The sequence below is a fragment of the Siniperca chuatsi genome, linkage group LG5, assembly GCF_020085105.1.
Source record: "Siniperca chuatsi isolate FFG_IHB_CAS linkage group LG5, ASM2008510v1, whole genome shotgun sequence".
In the NCBI taxonomy this organism is placed as follows: Eukaryota; Metazoa; Chordata; class Actinopteri; order Centrarchiformes; family Sinipercidae; genus Siniperca; species Siniperca chuatsi.
In genome coordinates, this window is record NC_058046.1 from 4870689 (window position 1) to 4891719 (window position 21031).

Genomic DNA, 21031 nt, shown 5'->3' on the forward strand with positions numbered 1-21031 from the left:
CGCAAACACAGGTGGGCTGTCCGGAGGCGTGGCTGGGGGGAGAATCCCTTCGGAGGAGCGGATGACGTGTTGATCAGCCCTAATTGACAAGGAAAAAGACTGCACCACAGTAAAACATTACAGCATGAGGAGATAACGAACTGCCCCCCCGGAGACCATAACTTTCAGTTTCTGGCCAGAAACCTTGTGGAAATGTTGAGAAGAAAATTATTTAAAAAGATCACCCTGCACATTGTGGACACAGATGTTGTGGTCCTAGCCATTGCGCATGTGTCAGAGCTGGGTATTGAGGAGCTGTGAGTGACATTTGGGACTGGCAAGAACTTCAGACACATACCTGCCCATGATTGCCAAGTCTCTGGGTCCTGACAAATCCATGGGCCTTTCTGTGTTGCATGCCTTCACTGGCTGTGACACAGTATCTGCACTTGCAACCAGGGGCAAGAAGACAGCATGGGATACCTGGAATGCCGATGACGTAGCAACAGAGGCCGTCATGGCTCTGTCAAAGCTCCAAAAGGCATTCCAGAGGAGGTCATTTCCATTGTGGAGCACTTCACAATTCTCCTCTACGATCGCACCAGCAGCCAACTGAACATCGACCAAGCTCGTCTTGAATTGTCCACGAAGAAAGGAAGAGGAATGGAGCATATCCCCCCAACTGAGGATGCACTAGTGCAGAGCCTCAAAAGAGCAGCGCACCAAGGAGGGCACTGTAGGGGACAAGCACTTGAGGTGCCATCTACAACAGACTGGGGTTGGATGGACACGAGCAATTGGAGACCATTGTGATCAACTCTTCCACAGGCAAGCCTGTCTATCCTTGAACTCGTAGGTTGTGACTGCAAGAAAGGCTGCCGGGGGCATTGCAAATGCAAAAAAGCCTCCTTAAAGTTCACAGCTCTGTGTCAATGTGGAGGAGACACATACTTTGAACAAACCACAAAAATGGCCGCCATGGCCACGAGTCGTTTTTGCGATGGCTTTATTTCTGTGTGTACCAAGTTTCATGCTTTTATGAAAAAGTGAACATATCAACTCAATTTTGGCCCATATCACCTGGACTACTGGGCTAACCTAATTTAGCCTAACCTAAACAAACCTAAGCTACAAGGCTAACCAAACCTTATTTACCCTGACCGGGGAAAACTTAAACTAACCTACCCTAACCAGGGCTCACCCTGTCTAACCATAGGCTATCCTAGCCTAACCGTGCACAATCAGCACAATCAAATACAATAAAATCAAATGTAATACAGTCAAATACAATACAACTGAACCAGTGAGTAGTCAGAATGTTGGAGTCTTGTTGTTATCTGAATAAACATAAAATTTGTTTCACAAACTACAAACAGTCATGCACCACTACCAGAAAGAGCTATCAGTCTGTGACCGGGCTGGGTAAAGTTTCCTGTGTTGAGTTGATTAAATCAAATCCTATTAAAAAGAACTGAATCTCATCTAATTTTGTCCAGTGGATGAGATTTCTTATGTTGAATCAAAATAAATTGCAGGCTCCAGCCCTGATGGTGCCCTTCCATCAATTCTTAAAGTTTCAGTTATGCAGCCATACTCACTGACAGGCAGTTCAGAAAGAAAATAAACTATAGAACCAGAGTCCTAAAAGTATTTAGGTGACCAGGCCTTCAGCCCCTTAACTAAGAGCATTGAGGGGCCGCCGAGAGGTAGAGGCTGGAACAGATGGCGATAGAGGTCCAACTCTGAGTTATATAAATGCAGCAACTTTATGATAGACTATAGCAGCAGGAATTAGCACTGCTGTAATTCTGTCATCTGCTATAATTCTTATTGACTATATTTTTATGAGTCAACCTCTTAGAAATCCTCCCTATAGCAGACACCTGATAGGTGTTATTGACTTTAAAACCTGGTTTAGAAAACTATAGGAGGAATGTCTTGAAAAGGTGATGAATGAAACGTATGCAATATAAGAGTTAAATGCATTGTCCAGCACACAGCTATCATTATACCTTATTATTATAAGTCAACCACCTAGAAATACCCTGGCAACAACCTGTTAACTGGTCAGGTGGTGTTGGCTTTTAACTTAGGAGGGAATGTCCAGACAGGAAGCAATGAGATGCATGCAAGATACTAGTAGTAGTATTAGTAGTAGAAGTTGTAATATCTACTATTTAATCTTATCTCAAAATATGTAATATAAGTAATATAATACACAGTATGTTACAATTACAATGTCTGATTATAGTAGATAACATAGATTAGTGAGCTGCAGTGTTACTTTACCTACTTTATGTTACTTTTATCCTCTTTACAAGTCCAGGTCTGAATCCAACATACAGTTTATCAGTGTTTAGGGGCAGCTATAGCTCAGGTGGCAAAGGTGATAAAGGTCACGGCCACAAATCATAGGGTTGGTGGTTTGATCCCTGCCTTCTCCTATCCACAGGTTCAAGTGTCCTTAAGCAAGACACTGAACCTGGTGTCATGTTTAACATGAAACACACAAATATATGGTCAAATAAGAAAATAAATGACCAATCGTGTGTCATTGCATGGCAGCAAATGTTTAGTAACCTGCTTCTGATACATATTTGCACTGAAGAAAGTAAATGAGGCAATTGGGAAGAATCCTGAGTCCCATAAGTATTGATTCTGCACCAATCAGGTCAGGCACGTTCAGATTCTCTAAAGCTGGACAGGTGTTGATATGTTCCCATAAGACCAAATAGGGTCATATTACACATAAGAAAGGGTCAAGTATGGAAGACTGGTAAACCTATGACGGGTAAGATCCCCCTGCAGAACCTTGGGACAACCTAAGACAGGTACAGCCACGAGTACTTGACCTCGACGCCACTGTGAGCAGGCACAGTGTGTGAGAACACTGTGACTTGTGTTTTTGCACAATGTGCAGGAACACAGGATGTGGTTTGACAGGAGATGAAAAGATTTTAGAAAAACAGGTTTAAAAAATAAACAGGCAAGTACGGAAGACTGGTTCGCCTATGACGGGTAAGATCCCCCCTGCAGAACCTCGGGACAACCTAAGGCAGGCACAGCCACGAGTACTTGGCCTATTTGCCATTGTGGGCAGGCACAGTGTGCAATACTATGTCTCATGTTCTTTCACAAGAACACAAGACTCGATTTGGAAATGGTATAGATAAAATCCTACAGAGCAGAATGATGCAGTTTTGGAGAGGACGTAATGTGTGCTTTGCCCACGAGTGGTGCATGTTTATCTATACCTGGGACTGGGAGGGACACCCTATCACTGGTCTCTAATACACTTTCTTCAGGGTCTGATGCCCCCTGAAAGGATCTTGAAAAACATTGATAATGACTGGACCTGAGACTGAACAGCATGACGCCTATATGCAAATTATAGTTACAAGTAAATATGCTACTTAGACTAGGTATAACTCCCAACCAAAGCTTGAAATGCTTACAAGATATTTCAAGAATGAAAAAAAGGCTGTAATGACCTCAAAGATAAGAAATGTGAACATCTGACATGCAGATTCAGCCTAATGGGGTTAGCTATCTCATAACTAGTCATATCAGTTCCAACAAGCTGTAGCCATCCTTATTACAACTGCAACTTACATTATTACTACTGCTAATACTACTACTGCTGGTGTACTTGCAAATATAGAGGCAGTTCTGGAAAATATTCACTATTAGCCCAGCATAACATAGAGGGCTAACTAATTGACCAGGCACTACATAAACTAGTCCTGTATTATGTCTGGTAAACAATATCGTCTCACAATGTTATCTAATACACAACTCATTGAGCTCTGCAGTTGCCAGATGCAATACTCAATACTTCTATACAAACTAGAAAGGAGATACAAGCCACAAGTATTAAAATGTGGTGTCAGAAAGGGAAGAGATTCTAATCTCCCTTCAGCTATTGATATAAATAACTGCTTTCTGTATTGGTAGTAATTTGTTATCTGTCCTGTGCAATGCCTACATGACAGAAAAAGTTAAGCTGAAGATGTAATGACAGACTGTGTTGCAAATGCATACATATCTACATACTGCAGTAGCAGTAGATGAATATAATTACATTTTGGATAAATCTATCCAAAACAAAAAAAATGAGTAAGAGAAAAAAACAGAGGAAAAGAATAATCCGAAAAAATTAAAATAAACCTGAATAAAAAAAATAAAAAAACTGAAAGAAAATGGGAAAAAATGGGAAAAAATGTATTAAAGAGAAAAGGTAAAAATAAAGAAAAAGAAAATATATTAAGAGAAAAAAAAAATATAATTGAAAAAAAGAGGAAAACATTTTCGGATCTCCCACCATAACCTTTGGTTTGGTTAAGTTTAAGTAAGAGGTCAGGGAAAGGTCATGGAAAGGGTTGAAAGGAAACAGCACTGACTGTTGGTAGGAGAAAAACTGCGACCGCAGTCACTCTGGTGTCAAAGTCAGAGTCTTCGAACCAGTCCAGACCTAAAGTTTAAGCAAACTTGACCGAATATATGAAAATAAGATCATTTTCAGATCTCCCACTTCTATGGTTAAGGTTTGGTTAAGCTGAAGCAGCAGGTTTGGGAAAGATCCTAAAAAAACTACTTGGTTAAGGTTTGGAAAAGGTCATGGTGAGGGTTAAAACAGCAATGACTGTTGGTAGGAGATGAATTGCGACCGCAATCACTCTGACGTAAAAGTGACTTTTACGCCCCACCGCCGTACATCCCAACTTCCTCCTTAAGAGGCTTTGGGTTGCTATGACAACATCACACTACAGGTTGCTTGTCAGGAAAACATACAAATAGTTTGTTTTAGGCATTTGAATGAATTACAGTGGTGACTCAGGTGAGGACAGCCTCCGCTAACCACACTGTGCCTCCTTGCTGACTGCATTCTAATATCTGCAGTACCAATGACAAAACAATGGGTGGCATGGTAAATTCTTCAGAAACTCCATTTAATAACCAAAAACTGCAAAATAAAAAACTCTTTGCAAAAAATGCATGTGTGCATGCTGACAAAGCAAAAGCAACCTTTAAGTTATTTGACTTAGCTAGCGGATCTCAAGTGGTTGCCAAAGCGTTGTTCGGTGGTTGCAACGAAGATACCTCATCACAAGAAGTCATTTGTGTGGGAAATGTTGAATCATATTTGCTGCTCTCTCACACAAAAATGTAGTCTAGTAAAGTAAAGGACTACATTCTTATCTCAAAAAATATATATGTCGACACTTAAAATACCGGACCAATCACCATTTTATGTGCTGACAAAGCAATAGTTGCTTGTTGGTTGCCCGGGTTTGCTACAGTGTTTTGGGGGGTTTCTAAGGTAGGTGGTTGCTACATGGGGGTGGCTGTAAGGCACTCGTGATGCCTTGCCACTGTGCACTACCTCAGTGACCTCTGCAGGACAGAGGGCCAAGCCTCCTCTGAGTCCTCCTCCTCCACAGAGGGCTTTTTGGCTGTTCAAATGCCTCCCTCCGCTGCCCGACTATGTCTGCAGTCGAGCTCAGCATGGACAAAGCCCTGCTTCGCACTCTTCAGTCATCTGATGGTTCGCCAGAACCTGTTCACGGCCTCCTTGAACTCCTCCTGCACAGCAGCTTTTACTTTTGCAACCACAGAAGTTGCAGTCTTTCTATCCTGCTAATACATGTAATATACAGTATATACATGTACTTCTTCTCTGCTGTGAAAAAAGCCCTGCCTCTCCTTCGTCATCACCTCCTTGAGCTCCTCCTACACCGTATCTTCTGCCTCCACAACCGCAGGAGCTGCAGTTCTTCTAGTCTGCTAATACCTGATTCATTAGTCCTCTCCTTTAACCTATAGCCTTGAAAATGGCTTGTTGCGACTTAATGTCCTCAACCTCCTTCAGCATGTCACATAATATGTCTCGACTGCACCTAAAAATGAGTTTTGCTCAGTCAAACCCTGATTACCAATTTCTCAATCCCTCCCTCCTGTTAGTACGCTAAAGCCTCCTGTGTAAAATTTTAAGTTTTTCTCCATCACTGTGTGAGCAAATTCTGAAGGATTACACTGCAGGTCGGTCCTGCCCAGGGAATTCCTTATTGCTCCTTAGTCCACTGCCATGCTGTCAAGGCCCTCCTGATGGGTTGCAGTGTGGACAACACAAGTGACCTCTGACACAAAGATGGACAAAACTTCCCATTAGCCCTCCAGCTCTGACTTCTCCTTCAAATGTTCCACCCCCTGATTATATCTTCAGTCGGGGTCAGTAGCTCTATTCACTGCTGCAAAAAACGATCCAAGAAAGATCTTGCCTCTCCCCGTTTCCTATTGCTGTTCTCCTCCCTCCTGTCAGTGTGTTGAAAACTCCTTCTGGTAAAGCTGAAGTCTATCTTGCCTGCTGACACCGTAACAAAAATCCACTCAGGTTTAGTTCAGGCAAGAAACATCCTGAAAATTATAGAGTGAACAAATAAAAAAATTCAAAACATTGCCCTATCTCTCTGCACCTGAAAATCTAATAGGCCCGAAAAATGGTCTGACAAGACCGGACCATGGCCTAACCTAATTGTGGAACCCTGATTTCCTATTGCTGTTCTCCTCCCTCCTGTCAGTGTATTGAAGTCTCCTCAGAGAAATGGTAAAGTTCTGCACTGACTACCTCAGTGACCACTGCCAGGGCCACAACTGCATGTGAGCCTTTTAGCTCTTCTCCACAGAGGGCATGTCAGTGGTTTCAATGTCCCTTCCACCACTCGATTATATCAATGTCAGTAGCTCTACTCCTCTTCTAAGATCAGCCTGGAAAAGGCCCTGTCCCCTACTGTTGATGGTTTACTTGAACCTGTTTGTAGCCTCCCAAAAACCAGCTTTGGCTTCTGTAACCACAGAAGCTGCAGTCCTTCTGGTCTGCTGATACCTGAGTGTCAGTAGTTCTCCTCCTCTGCTGAGAGCAGCCTGGAAAAAGCCCTGCCTCTTGTTCCTCAGTCCTCTAACTGACTGTAGCCTCTTCCAGCTCCATCCTCACCCCAGCAAAAGCTGCTGTCCCTCTAGCCTGCTGAAACCAAAGCAAAACTCTGCTCCAGGTTCAATTAAACTGGCCATTCCTGAAAAATATCTTTAAAACAAACAAGAAATAGCCCTGTGTCTCCACTGCCCCTGAAAATCTATTTTGGCCTGTCAGTGGAAAGGGCTGACGAAAGTCATAGACATAGTTTTTGCTTGACAATATCCACAGTGGAGGTCAGTAGTTCTCCTCCCCTACTGACATCTGGCTGGACAAACTCCTGCCTCCCACTCCTCAGAACCTGTTTATGGCCTCCTTTAACTCCTCCAACACCCCAGGTTTTGCTTCTGCAACCACAGAAGCTGCAGTTTATCTAGTATGTTGACTCGAGTCTGTCAGTCGTTCTCCTCCGCTGTGAAAAGCCCTGCCTCTCGTTACTAAGTATTCTGACTGATTGTAATCTCCTCCCAACCCAAGCAGCTGCAGTCCTTCTGGCCGGCTAAAACTAAAAAAAAACTTTGCTTAAGTAAGTAGCTCTCCTCCTCTGCTGAGAGCAGCCTGGAAAAAGAGTTGTATATCTTAAACAAAAAAATTGAAAACATAGCCCTACACTCCACTAAAAAATCTTTTTGACAGTGGAAAGGGCTGACAAAATCAGAAAGTACATTTAAGTCTCTCCTGTGAAATGTTTCTCTGCATCACTTTGTGAGCAAAACTTGGAGGATTAGACTATTGCCCCTCCTGCCCAGGGAAAGCCATAATGCTTGTTAGTCCACTGCCATGCTATCCAGGCACTCCTGATGGCTTCCCAACGTGGACAACATCATAACCTCTGACACAAAGATGGGCAAAGCTCTGTATCCCGCCCTCCTGTCAGTGTGTTCAAGCCTCCTTTTAGAAATGTTATGATTTTGTGAATAATTTTGTCAGCAAATTGGATGACTTATGCTGCATGTCCCTCCTGGAGCCAGAGAATAGCATGTTGCTCCTGAGTCCATTCCCTTGCTAACAGCTCTTGACCAGATCTTACGCTAATCTTGGAAAACACCATCTCCCACATGTAATAATCATCTTGCTCATTATACATGATTCTTGCTCGGCCTCCCACTCCTCATTCTTACTAGAACCTGTTTGTGTCCTTCTTAAACTCCTCTCACATCCCAGCTTTGGCTTCTGCAACAGAACCCGCAGTCCAGAACTCTGCTGGGGTTTAGATCAGACAGAACATTTTTGAAAAGCAAATTTTAAGCACACTAAAATGTTGAAAACTTTGTCCTGTGTCTCCACTGCACCTGCAAGTCTGTGGAAATTTCAGTGGAAAGGGCTGACAAAACGGACCATGGCCTGACTTAATTGTTGAAAATGGAGTATCTATTACTCTATCTCTCCCTTCAAATTTCAAATCTCACTGTTAACCATAGAAATGACAACATTTAGCTCCTTTAAAATAGCTCGGCCCCCTTGAGACCTCCTTCAGCACCTCCCACACCAAAGAATTGGCTTCTGCAATCACAGAAGCTGCAGTCCTTTTGGTCTGCTGATACTGTAACAAACCTCCCTCTGGTTTACATCAGACAGGCATTTCATAAAGAGTATATTTTAAACAAAAAATGGTAAAAAAAAAAAAAAAAAAAAAAAAAACAACAAAAAAACTGTCTCCACTGCACCTGAAAATTATTGGAAAGGGCTTTTAAAACTAGATCATCTCCTAACCTGACTGTCAGGTCCTGATATTTCTCTATCCTATCTTTTTTGCATCATGGATTAGGCTGTATGTCTCTCCATATCCAGAGAGAAGCATATTGCTCACTAGTCCACTACCATGCCGCTTTTTGACCAGCTCTCACTGCTAAACTTAGGAATGACATATTTCCACATTGAAATCATCATCTGTGCTCATTAGACATAGTTGTTGCTCAGCTATATCTCCAGTAGAGGTCAGTAGTTTTCTTCCCCCACTGAGATCAATCTGGACAAAGACCTGTCTCCCACTCCTCAGTCATCCGGCGAGTTCCCTCCACACCCAGCTTTAAGCTTCTGCAACCACAGAAGCTGCAGTCCTTTTAACCTGCTAATAACAAAACTTTGCCCATTTTACATTTGACAGGTAATTCCTGAAAAGTATATTTTAAACAAAACAATATTGAAAAATGTGCTCATTAGACTCACTTCTTGCTTGACTATGTCTGCAATTGAGCTCAGTAGTTCTCTTCTCCTAATAAGATCAGCCAGTCCTGACCCGTCAGTCATCTGAGGGTTTCCCCAAATCCATTTTTTGGGTGTCTCGAACTCCCTCCCACACCCCAACTTTCATGTCTGCAACCATAGAAGCTGCAGTCCTTCTGGTCTGCTGATAAGAAATAAATAGAAATAAAATTTAAAAAAAGAAAAGTGAGTTACCTGTCTCAAAAGGCATTCCTAAGTCATGTTCAAGTTCCCAGATGACACCTTGGTGACCAGACAGCCTGCAGGGTGGAAATCCAGCAGCTGGTGAAGTGGTGGGCTGACAAAGACCTGACCCACAACACCAGAGTATCATGGAGGTGAATGTAAGAAAGCTGAAGCTGCAGAAACACCCTCATCTTCATCAGTGGAGCAGAGGACACTCAACACCTCCAAGGAGGCACATCAGCATCTGGTTAACCTCTAAATGATGCATAATGATGATGATAAAAATGTATAACAATAAAACAAAATTACTGTTTCATTGCACTGACTTGTATTCATCTTTATCGTGTAAGTTAAGAAGCTGGTAATATCGCTTGTTTCTCCGTAACTAACTAACTCATCTTGTACAAAAGGGGGACAAATTAAAGAGAAAACCTAAAGAAATGAGTGGAGGAACATATAAAGTATAGGCCTACAGAATACAAGGGGCCACTGAATGATCCGATGAGTATGAAAATAATATCAATCATTTTCTAAGGCCTTAACCCAAAGGAACACCTATGGGAGATTTTGGTGTTAGACAGCGCTCACCACCACCAAAACACCAAATGAGGGAATATATTTTGGAAGAAATTGTGTTCACAGATTTGGAGAATCTATGACAGGCAGCACTGAAGCTTCTCTGGAGGTTTATAGTGTTTTTCCTTTAATTTGTCACCCATCTCTATTCCTCATATACGCAATAATTAGTTGTAAGTTAGCTGTCATTTCCGTGTGTGTGTGTGTGTGTGTGAGCAGCCTAGGAAGTAATTGATACAATTGCCTTCTCTGATCTGCAAGGATCTGCAAGGAGTACAAACAGAGTAGTATCAGGCATCAGTCTCCCTATCTTTTGACCTGGAAGTACGTTAAGAGCCACTACGGGAGAGTATTCAAATCTTTTATTTAATTTAAAGTAGCAATACCTTAAAGTAAAAATACTGTATTACAGTAAAAGTCTTGCATTCAAAATTTTAGTTAAGTAAAAGTACATCTTATGCAAAATGCTCAGTCTCCAAAGTAAAAGTACTCATTACGCAAAATGTCCTACTTTAGAGTGTTAAGATATTATATAGAATAAAAAATATTTAAGCAGTACTGTGATATTGTAGCTGGTGAAGGTGGAGCTCATCTTACCAACTTTATGCATTAATGGGTAGTTTAATATATACCAACGCATCATGCTTTATAACTTTATAATGTGTTTTGTATGAAAAATCTCAATCTGCAAAGTAACTATATCTGACAAATTAATGCAGTCAAGTAAAGAAAATGAAGTTCCATAAAATGGAAATACTTACTTAAATAACTCAAATTTGTACCTGGGTAGTACTTGAGTAAATGCACATACTGTAGGTACTTTCCACCACTGATTAGTGGAAGAAGAAGACGACAAAGAAGAAGGAGAGGAAGACGCAGGAAAAGAAGAAAGGAATCTGCAGAGATTTCAGCCAAAATTGAGGCTGTTGCTCCAAATACTTTCCCTAATTTTCAAGTCTGGCCTCCAGGACCTGTTTCCTAAACGCGTTCATTCTGACATCAGCTTCCTGTGAAGGCAGAATCCTTCAGTTAATTTTACCCTGACTAGCTAAGATTAGGCCTGACAACATCCTCAAACCTCCTGATGGCATTCACAAGAAATCCAGGTTGTGTATCCGTCCACCATTAATTTCTGTATTTGGCTTTTTATCAGATTTCTGAAAATAAAACTGCTCAGACTAAAGTACAAACTGACAGATATCTGTAGAAAACACAGAACAGTTTTCAACTCAAACAAGTGTGGTGACTCATATTGGTAACTGCGACTCTGTCTTTTGCAGTAACTATATCAACGGCAACTTTATTCTGTGATAAAACACTTTTTGGGAGCAATAAATATGATAATTAGCAAAACATGGCCTGTTAGGAGCTCAGAAGTTTAAAAGAAACATCTGGAAAATCCAAGAAGTCTGAAGATGATACTGGTGGAACAAAAGCAAGAAAAATAATCAACACTAAACAAATATTAAATAATCCAAAGATATTTTTATACATTTTGGCGACACCTTGTGGTCACATCATCATTTGACGAAATGGTGCAGCGAGACTGCAACCACAAGGGCCTGAAGTGATGTGAATCTCTACTAAATGTTTATTATGTTTACTCATTAGGGACAGAAATGCTTGGTGGTTTCTATGAGTTGTGTCTGATTTAGGGAAACAGCTCGTTGACAAGATGAGCGACAGTTAGTGAGCGATAAACCTGACACAACAAACCATGAGCAACGTCTGTTTGCCTTTTTACAACTGATACACACACACACAGTGAATTACTGTACACACATCATTACATCATTTTGTGTGTGTGCTCTTTGTATTCTTCACAAGAACAACAGAAGAAGTCAGCTCCACTCTGGTAACTAAGTAAAAACTAAGCAAAACTACATTTATATATAGCACTTTCAAATCCAGGGTGCTTCACAGTTACAGAACAAAAAAATGACCAAATATAGAAATCAAAAACAAGCAAGAACTGTTAAAGAATCAGTAAAATAATGTAAAATAATTTGATCCCAATTCGTTTTTGTGCCTTTTATATTGACAAAAACATTTCTTAATGGTCTGCAGACAGAAATGAGACACTGTGTGAAAACCACATCTCAGTTTGTATCTTCATGATATATAAATAAAGTTATGTTACTGTAAATAAAACATGCTCACTGTATTTACTGATGAATAGTCTCCAGAGGGTTGAAAAGCTACATGTGACTCTTCCTCTGTCGGTGCATGCAGCGAACACACAGTAAGCTGAATCATCTCTCAAATAACAACAAAATCCGAACATTATACTCTTTGCAGGGCTGTTGTGTTAGACAACATTAGCTTCAGCTAGGCGTACCTAATAAACTGAGTGTAGTGTTTTGGGTGTAATATCACTTTAAACCATGGTGGTTTCCTCCTCTGGGTCTCCAGGTAACTGAAGCCTCAGTCAGGGGTACAGAAAGAGACACTGCAGAGAACAGAGACGAGATTTGTGCAGCTAATCAGTGGCGGAAAGTAACTCAGAGCATTTACTCAAGTTCTGTACTTAAGTACAAATTTCAAAGTATGTGTATGTCACTTGCTACTTTATACTTCTGCTCCACTACCATTTCAGAGGGCGATATTGCACTTTTCAATCCACTGCCTTCATCTGACAGCTATAGCAGCTGTATTACCGGTTACTTTACAGTTTAAGAATTTACATACAAAACATGTGATTATATTTAACACATTGTTGAAGATTACACCAGTGTCTTCTAACCTTTTTGTCTTGTGACCTCTCATATAAAAACAGTGTCTAGTTGAAAAATTAAAACACATTTGTGTATCACAGCTTTGTTTTGACCCTTTGGTCACTAGATAAATCCGTGGTTGGGACCCACTGGACTAAACTAGCTAAACGTATATAAAGTAGTTAAAACTAGCTCCACCTCAACCAACAGTAAAATCCTGTTTACACATCAATGCATCAGTATTAATGTCATATACGACAGTTTATCAGTCACAGCGGACATTTTTCTGTGCAATGAGTACTTTCACTTTTGATACTTCAAGTACATTTTGTTGATAATACTTATGTACTTCTTCTTCCACCGCTGACACTAATGGGTATGTTATTAAATCAGTTGTGGCATGGGGTGAAGTGGATGAAAACCCTCATTAAACTCAGATTTATCACATTTTGGGGGGTTCAGAAAATAGTTTACCCTCTGTACTGTGCTTTATTACAATTTTGAGGTATTTGTACTAATTATTTCCATTTCATGCCACTTTATGCTTCTACTCTACTACATTTCAGGGGGAAATGTTCTTTTTACTGCACTGCATTTATGTGACTGGTTACTTCACAAATTAAGACAGTATAAACAAGTAGAGCTGAAAAGATTAGTCGATTAGTTATTTGACAGAAAAATGTACTGGAAACTATTTTGGTAATTGTTGAAGGGATTTTTCATGTAAAAATATTTCATGGTTCCAGCTTCACAAATTATTTTAATAATATTATTATTTTTTTTAATAACTTTGAGGTTTGGACTGTTTGGCTGGATGCAACAAGCGCCGTGAAGGTGCCACTTCGGGCTCCGGGTCATTTCTCCCTATTTTCAGAATTTTTCACAAACCAAACAATCAATCGATTAATGGAGAAAACAATCAGCAGATTCATCCATTATGAAAATAATCATTTTGAAATAGTTCAAAATGAGCTCCACCTCAACAGTAAAATCCTGCTTTTACATGAATGCAGTCACCATGGCTGTACATTTTCCTTTAACTTCAGTACATTTTCGATGCAGGACTTGGTATTGGTATTAGTAGGCTACTTTTACTTTAGTAAAGAATCTGACTACATCTTCCACCGCATCAACCACTGTTGGTTTACTAATGAGAGGATGGAAGCAGGTATCATGGTGCTTTTCTAAAAGCGTAGTGGGAGTTTTTTTTTTTTTTTTTTTTTTTTTTTGCGGTTGTTTCATTTTGAAGTTCATCAACTAGGGGTCACAGTTGATCCAAACTTCTTAATTACCGCTATACTTCACGTGACCAGCTGAAGCGAACTGAGCAAAGAAACACTGCGCCCACGGAGGGGAGTGGAGAGGGAGGAGTGGAGAACACAGAGGAGGGGAGAGCATGAGAGAGGGAGGGGAGCGGAGTTGGTGGAAGAGAGGCGAGTGGTGGGAAGCCAGGAGCAAAACATTAGCCCTCGTTTCTCTTCGTAGTTTGGAGATTTTCTTGTTTAATTCCCAGGTCGCAGCTCAGCCGGGACGCGCCGCAGGAAGCCAGGACGCACGGTAAGAAGACGCTTTTTACTGACCTTGGAGGCGTCAAGGTGGAGCGAGGAGGAGGAGGAGGAGAAGGAGGAGGTGGTTTGACATGCTGAGATGGATTTTGCGGGAGAAAGGGAATAGAGGAGGAAGAGAGAAAGGCAGACAGGCGAACAGGAAGCTGTAGTGAATGGGCCAGCGTTGTCTCTGCTGCTCTCCAGGGAGCCCGTAACTGAAAAAGTAGCGGAAAGAGTGAAAGACTGAGGTAAAGGAGGAGAGGAGAGTTGGGAAAGCGAAAAAACCCCTTCTTCACTTTCTGTTTTTTCTCTCTCTCTCTCTCAGAACAAAGTCACACTCATCGTGGGTAGGCTACTTCCACAACGACAGCACGGGTTACTTTTTATTTGTGTCGGTTTAACAGAGCTGCTGCCTGCGGAAACTTTGCACCTGAACTCTCGGTGCGCATGTGATGTTTTCACATGACCGAAGTGTGTTTTGTTGTTTTTGCGATGGTGCCCGACCGCTGCAGGACTGTTGAGCTGTCAGAAGTTCATTTGATTTCACGTTTCCGCTTAGAAATGAAGGTTGCAGTCTGTAGTGTGTTTACAGATGAAGATGACGGCACCTTTTGTCTAGTGACGATGAGGGTGATGGCAGAATGGTTATGCAAAATATGATACTGTTTTCAGTAAACTGCGGTTTATCAATTTAGTGATGAATGATGAGTCATTTCTATCTACACCATTATACAGCGGAAGGCAGTGCAGTTCATATCTTGCATCGGCTCATTTCCTATTCAGACAGGCAGTAAAGTAGGCTGATGATACTCGGTTGCAGTGGTGGAAAGTAACTAAGTACATTTACTCAAATACTGTACTTAAGCACAATTTTGAGGTACTTGTATTGTATTTGAGTATTTACATTTTATGCTACTTTATACTTCTACTCCACTACACTTATTTTACAACATTAGTTACTAGTCGATTCAGATAATTAATACAAAATATAAATAAACTAATAAATGATGATGTATTATTATGCATCAAGCTACCCAGCAGTATATAAAGTAATTAAAATTAGCTCCACCTTCAACAGTAAAGTGATGAACACATGAATGCATCAATAATTATAATCCAGTGATATTTTATATATATTATTCTGAAGTGGGCCATTCTGCATAATGAGTACTTTTACTTTTGGTACTCTAAGCATATTTTGTACTTTGACCTAAATATGATTTTGAATGCAGGACTTTTACTTGGAACTTTACTTATTTCTGCATTGTGGTATTAGTGCTTTTACTTAAGTAAAATATCTAAGTACATCTTCCACCACTGCTCAGCTGTTAAGTAGGTAATCAGTTGTAACTTTACTCTAAAACACAGGAGCCTACCAAAAAAAGTGAGGAGCCCCTGAAAGGTCTTAAAGGGACAGTTCACCGCCCAAATCAAAAATACATATTTTTCCTCTTACCTGTGGTGCTATTTATTCATCTAGATGGTTTTGGCGTGAGCAGTTTCACGTGGGAACTATTTTCTTTCTGCCGATAGTTCCTACATGTAAGGTCTTTGGATTATCTTGAGTAACCGGGCCGTGATTTCTGGAAAGAGACACTGCTGTTGAGTTTTTGCATTGAAATGCATTTTTTTGGCAGTTTGAGCACCACAAGCCGAGCGCCGTATAGTCCCATTATATTCAAAATACAGGCAGACATCTCTACGGCCGATATCTCCAAAACTCGGCAACTCACACCAAAACTATCTAGATGGATAAACAGCGCTACAGGTAAGAGGAAACATGTATTTTGGGCTGAACTGTAATTGTAAAAACATATATATTTAAATGAAATGTTTCTTTTGTGTGCCCTTTATAGGTGACAGCACTGCGTTGTTTACACTGGTGTTGATGTTGATGCTGTACATTTGTTGATGTTGATGGGGAATTATTTCTGAAGACAACTGGACAAATGTAAAGAACATCCCATCAAATTGAGATGTTTGCCCACTAACACAACAGTTACATGGAAATATTTTCAATTTTTAAAAAGCCACCTGCAACATTGCAACATATTCTCGTCTTCCTTTAGATTTAAAACCCTTTCAGAGTTTACTGACAGCTGCTTTATATTTCTTTTCACACTGACGTCTCTCAACTTTATTGATATCTTATTACTGTAACAAACCATGCTAGCAGCTCTGTGAGGCTGTACTGCTAAATGCTAATGTCAGCATGCTAACATGCTCATAATGACAATTTTAACATGATGATGAATATTCACCATCTTATTCGTCATGCTAACATTTGCTAATAGCACTAAACGCAAAGTACAGCTGAGGCTGATGGGAATGTCATTGATATTTGAGATTTGATAGTTGATTATAAACAAAAGTATTGGACAAATGATAATTTTGACTTGATGATGTTGCTATAGAGAAAATGTCAAGGGAACTTATTGTAATTCGTCCTGAGGGGGAAATTAATGTCTGTACCAAATTTCACGGCAATTCATCCAATGAATGTTGGTGAGACAGTTCACTCAAAACCACAAATGTGAACCTCATGGTGGCGCTAGAGGAAAAGTCAGAGGATCGCCAAAGTCAGCAGGAATCATCCTCTGGGGAACATGAATGTCTATACAAAGTTTCATGCTAATCCATCCAGTAGTTGCTGAGATATTTCAGTCTGAACCAAAGCAGTGCACCAACAGATCATCCCCAGAGCCATGCTTGGCTAAAAAGGGTAAACAAAGCAGTAAATATGATCAACATAAATGAGATTAAAACTTACTGAGGAGAAGTATTTTAGAAAAGCAACACGTTGAGAAATGAACGTGGTCATGGATTGAAGTGCGTTTGTGTGCAAGTCGAAGAAGCAGAAGCAAGATTGTAAAAACTGAAGCAGTTCGGTTTATTAGAAGATGTAAATTAGAAAACTCCTGCGACCGAGCCTGAGCTGCTCCATCTTAACTGAACTGCCGAGGGTCATGCGAGGTAATTCCTTGAATTTGATCTCAATCGATAACATCTAGCCGTGCACAAATTCATTTAATGTGGGTCAAAGCTTGAAGGTCGCTGGTTGTTAGATCGATGTGACGCTGTGTCTGCAGGAGAGTCTTTATGAAACATGGAGGAGATTATCAAGCTTTAAAGGTCAATCAAAATGTCAGCGTTTTATCAGGTAAGATGAGAAGAGGAGTGGCTCTGTGGCCTGAGAGGTCAGGTTAATTATTCAGAGGTTTATTGTTCTGGTCTTTAAAGGGCCGATACTGTATTGTGCCCTTGTGTCATAACTGCATCTCACTTTTCCATTCTTGCTCCGTTAATGTTTATCATCAAAGGGGGAATAAAGGTCTTCACAGGTGATAAGCATGCGTCTGTATATACATCTCTATTCATACATGCACCAGAGTCTCAAAGGCGTTATTCTCTCAAAATGCAAGCTTTCTTTTCTCCCCCAGTGGTGGTGTTCACACAGTAAACTTCCTCGATCGCTAAGTTAGATCTACCGAGGAAACTCTTAATCTACTTAATCAGTAACCCACAGGAACCTTGACAGTATGTTGCCTTCTATTTGTTTATTCAACGACGTTGTCGGTTTGATCGAAACTGATTCTGTGGTCAGTTAAACATATTATTATTATAAGTGACAGGGACAATGTAATCTGATAAAGGGGAAATTAACAAACAACAGTCAGGCTTCACCTCTGGCTTCGCTACGGCTGCCTGCTTTTGCTTCTTTGCCAAGATTGCTGGAAGGAATTTTTGAAAACCTTTTAACGTAAATAAAATTACCAATACGGCAATGTACAAGTAAAATTCCTGCATTGAAAAGTAAAAGTACTGTGACTGATAAATAGTCATATGTGTAAACAGTATTTTACTGTTGTAGCTGCTCGAGGTGGAGCTAGTTTTAACTAGTTCATATACAGTTAGTTAGTTTAGTCCAGTGGTTCCCAACCAAGGGGTTGGCCCCTCCAAAGGGTCACCAGATAAATCTGAGGGGTTGTGAGATGATTAACGAGAGAGGATAGAAGAAATAAAGTTCTGATACACAAATCCATTTTTATGTTTTGCCATTTTTCTCTAATCTTTGCGTTTTGTGAAATATTGTACTACCTCCTTTGGGCCATTTAAATAGTTATTTAAATGTGAGAAGTTTAAAGGGGAAGTTTCTCTTTGGTGGAACTGCTAACTTTTTTTTTGTGAGAGGTTTTGTATTGTATTTTATAAGCGTATGATATGTTTATTAATGTAAAATCTTAATTTGTAAAACAATACCTTTTTAAAACATAAACATATTTTTCTCCAAAACCGTTTTTTCATTTAACAAAAGAAGCCAAAAGTCTCAAATGTTAAATGTTAAACACAAGCAACCGTACAAGAACTTCGTCCATGAAATAGTCAAAAATTGGTAATTGATTGACATTTAATGCCACCTTTTGGTACTCGACAGTTTTCAATACTAGTATTGAGACACATTTTGGTTGGTACCTAAAAGGTATCAGTATCTGTTTTGGATTTGCAGAAGCAAATATGGCTTATATTTTTGTGCAATGGCGCAAAACATCATCATTCTGCGTTCTCTGAATGTGTAACAGTGTTCACAGATCATACCAATTTTTTTTTTTTTATTGTTTTAGCCATTTTACTGTATTTGATTTTTTTTGTGGTGCGTTCTTTAATGAATGAAAATTCTGACATCCGAGATTTAAGAGTCTTCTGCCAAACAGCAATGTTTTCAACAAAACTACCAGATTTCCCAGAAAATCGCTTGTGAATGCAATGTTCAGCTTGGCTTAGCTTCCAGATCCAGCCCCAACTAAAGGTGGTTTCAGAAAGCGAAGTGAATTTTCGCCTTGTACCATTCGCACAAACTCTCAGGGGCCTTTACATGTCATCAACTCAGACACGCATACCAAAAAACTGACTGATACTTCTGATAAATAAAAGAGGGACAACATAAATGTTTTCTTGGGGATAGTCAACAGCAGTTAGCATGCACTCAGCAAAGAGTTGTTTTCTACAACAGCTCCACATGCACAGACCTCCACCGCAGAGCAAAGGGTGTGAGCTCAGGCTATAAAGGTGAGAGTTTCAGTTGAGCTGTGGTTGAACTGTGGGCAGGTGAAATCCAGAGCCCTCTGCAGAGTGAACTTTATAATCATGTCTGTACTTAACGTTTGAACCTTAATGTATGAACACCTTTTTCTTTAGAGCAACAATACATGTAGGCTGTCGTTTAAATTCACCAATTAATAAATAGTTTTGGTTTGCTTTAAATGTCTTTCTTTAAGTTTCTGCAGCATCCTGTTGTGTTTTTCCGCCACAAATAACCAAGGTACCGACTGTACAGACATTTGCTAGATAGTAACATCCGCACTGACTCTGCGTGTGTGGTGCACGTCTGTGCATGTGTATGTTTGACAACTCGTATTTTCCTCCAGACCCTTCTCCCTTTGTCCTCTCCTCTCTACAGATGGGTTGTTTTCGATAGCGGTTACAATATCGCCTAAGTTTCAGTACTGATACCAAAACTAAACCTCTTCCATACCGAACACTGAGGAATATAAATGTGCTTTTCTAAAATTTGACAAAATAAGTCATTCTCCTCAAATGCATCAGTGTTGTAAAGTAGAGCTGAAACAGTTAATTAACATTTAATCAGAAACTATTTTGATGAACGATTTATCTTTTTAAGTCATTGTTTTTTTCAAAATGCCAAAAATTCTCAATAACTGTTTCTCAAATGTTAATATTTGCTTTAATATTTGGTTTTCTTAGTCTCCTATAATATTGAATTGTATATGTTCTGGTTTTTAAATGTTGGTCGGACAAAACGAGACACTTTTCTTTACTATTTTCTAAACCTTTAAAGACCCAACGGTTAATCAATAACAAAAATAATCGTTAGTTTCAGCTGTAATGTAAACCAGATGTAAAAGAACTTAAATAAAACTATTATTACTATTCAATGCCATCTTTTGGTACTTGACAGTTCGATATTTGGTGTAGGACACATTACGGTCGGTACTCAAAAAGTATCAAACAAAAAGTTGGATACCCAGCCCTGCAACTCATACGGACACGTCTTCACATGACTTTATACGGAATCTCGCCGCCTCTGAAATGGACTCTGAACACTGTAAACGCTGTTTTCAGTGTAACAAGTGCTCACTTGCTGCTGGTTAGGACACAGTTTGGATTTCTCCCGCAGAGTTTTGACTTTGAGTTTCTTTTTCGTCACTGGTTTTGGATAAGGGAAGTGATCGCATATGACGAGAGAATTTCATGGGGAAAAGGGTGAATCTATTGTCCAGCAGTGCATGTTTGAGTAGCCGCATGAAAGTTGCATGTTGGTCTAGACGCTTTGTTTCCTCTGAGTTTCTGTTTTCCACAGAAGTTGCTTTTAGGGACAATTAGCAAGAACGTGCTATCACTGCTACTTCCTGCAATTGTTGAGTTACTGTAACAGATTTGTGGACTGAAATCTGACGGCTGATATGGTGAAACAACACAGACGCCCAATTTTAAGTGTTTGCAAAATCAACAGTTGCAGGTGCAGTTTTCACACAAGAGGGAGGTTTGCTTGTAGAGCCTTCTGGCCGGACAGAAAATCGAAATAATCAACATTAGACGGTGAAAGCTTTGATCCAGTTGGAATTTCAGCTTTGATTCTGTGCAATATTTCCTCCCCTGCCCTCCTTTGTATGGTGGTGTTAGTTGCTTTGGCCAAAGTATATAGTAACAATACAGGATATACTGCGTAATCCATAGAGAGAAGCTGACTGGGAAATTCTTGAAGTACTAACACAATAATGATGGAGGTGAAATAAGTCTTTCTTCCCTTAAGGGCTGCAACTATTTTCATTACT

General features: G+C 40.1%; 1 protein-coding gene across 2 annotated transcripts in view; it reads left to right on the top strand.

The window, feature by feature from the left end:
- Positions 1–14012: 14012 nt before the first annotated feature.
- Positions 14013–21031, top strand: part of LOC122876099 (phospholipid-transporting ATPase ID-like) — a 50372-nt gene continuing 43353 nt past the window's right edge. Inside the window, exon 1 of one of the 2 annotated variants that reach the window (XM_044196007.1) lies at positions 14013–14187. The gene's annotated coding sequence lies outside the window, so the exon portion shown is untranslated. Of the gene's footprint in view, positions 14188–14275; positions 14426–21031 lie in introns of those variants that run through there. The other variant, XM_044196008.1, reaches the window with a different exon arrangement.